Here is a 2,070-nt window from a genome sequence, read left to right on the forward strand (position 1 = left end):
CGCGTTCGGTGTGAACGCACCATTACAAGTGAGCAGGAACAAGGAAGCCAGGGCAGAACATGAACCAAACAGAAACAAACAATGAACGGACGAAGGTGGAGAGCATGAGAACCAGTATAAGTAGTCAGAGGCTAAGTGGAGAGTGGAGACAGCTGTGATGATTAGGAGTGAAGACAGGTGAGCAGAATGATGTAGAAGGGCTGAATAATCTGAGGATTGAGATGACAAGGCATGAAATGAACACTAGATGGAAGCACAAGACAAGAACAGGAAACACACAAACGCCAAATCCTCACAACGAGAACACCCAGAACCAAGGAGAACATCCAGACCTGAACCAATGAGACGTTATGATCAAAGACTTAAGACAGAACTTCAGATCCTTCCTACACAAGAATCACTTTAAGAACCAGCAGGTCTGACTGAAAGAATGAAGACTGGACTCAGAGACAGAATTGAGCCGATCCTGGATTTTTTTTATTTTTATTGAAATGTGGGTCCAGAGGTCTCTGAACCCGTCTCGCCTCAGCTGAAGGTCTAAATGTCAGAGGCCGGCTCTGAAGAAAACACCATAATCTGCTCAGATCAGCATGTAATGGAGAATAGGTCAGGTCCAAGTGAAGAACATCTGGACTCACAGACAGAGGACATCTGACACCAGGACCTGCTGGAGTCAGGCTGGGGACCGGGGTGTGTGTGTGTTTTAATCAGCAGGAGGAGGAGGGGGGGATTACTGGCTTTACAGACTTAACAGCCATAAAGACGGGTCGGGTAAACAGAACAAAACAGGAGCCATGACCACAAACCGGGTCAGAACCAAMGATCTGTTTCAATCAGTTTCATTTATTCAGATCAGAGTGAACATAGAAAAATCTGAGCCATGAAAAAATAAAGACAATACATTTAAATACAGTCAAGTCCACAGAACCAGAACCTTGGCTTTATATTACTGTTATGTTTGAAAATAACAAAAAAACACAAACAGACAATGTCACATTTAGAACGTCGACAAAAAGAACCAACAAAGAAAAATAATTAAAGATACAAAGTCCACCTCATTCAGTTCTGGAGTTCTATGGTTCTGTACCAGATTCTACAATTATTCTAATCTAACCTAAAGTGAACAAATCACAGTTATTATCAAGGGTGGGCATGCTTCTGCTAATCAGCTAACAGCCTAAAGTGGAACTATGGATTAGCTTTTTCAGCAACTATAAAAAACTGTTAGCGGACCAGCTAGCATCCTCTAAATTAGGTTTTGTAATTTTTAGGGGACAGTTTCCCAGTGAATTGATTATGCATTAATTATCTGGTGAGCAGGATGTGCTCTTGATCTCAGTGAATAAAGAAAAGTCACCGTCTTTACTTCTTTTTTTTACTGTCTTTATTTCATTCAGTTGGCTATTACTGTAACTTCCGCTAATTTTTACGTTTAGGTGCTAGTGTTAGCTTCTACTAATCACTATTTGTTAAACTGTTAGTGTTTGCTTCCGCTTGTTTAGCTGTTCAGTGTTAGCTTCTGCAATTTTTTTATTTTATATTTTTTTACTTTTAGAGGTTTAGCTTTAGCTAAACTGTTTTTTATGTAGAGGATTATGAGTTCACAAAGCTAGCGTTCTGGTTAGCTGTGACCATCACTGATGAATATTTACTACACAGACACCATCAGACCTCCACCACCATGCTTCACAGTGGTCCAGTGGGACCTCCTCTACCTGCAGCTACAGGTGTTAGGGTGCTGCTCATCAATCTGAGAAGGTCAAAGGTCATTTACAGTGCAGCTGAGGATCTTCACCCTGAAGGTTAGATCATCCAATGAGCTCCATCCCAGACTCTACAGGTCTCAGTCAGCAGCTTAAAGGTCAAAGGCAGTGGTGGACAAAGTACTCAACTCTAGTACTTGAGTAAAAGTATTGATACTCATGGTCAAATCTACTCCACTACAAGTAAAAGTTACTCAGTCAAAAATCGACTCAAGTAAAAGTACTGAAGTACTTACTTTTGAAAATACTTAAGTATTCAGAAGTACATGCATTTTAATGTACTTAAGTACAAAGTAAAAGTACAAAT

Source organism: Austrofundulus limnaeus, unplaced genomic scaffold (assembly GCF_001266775.1).
Source record: "Austrofundulus limnaeus strain Quisiro unplaced genomic scaffold, Austrofundulus_limnaeus-1.0 Scaffold617, whole genome shotgun sequence".
NCBI classification, from domain to species: domain Eukaryota; kingdom Metazoa; phylum Chordata; class Actinopteri; order Cyprinodontiformes; family Rivulidae; genus Austrofundulus; species Austrofundulus limnaeus.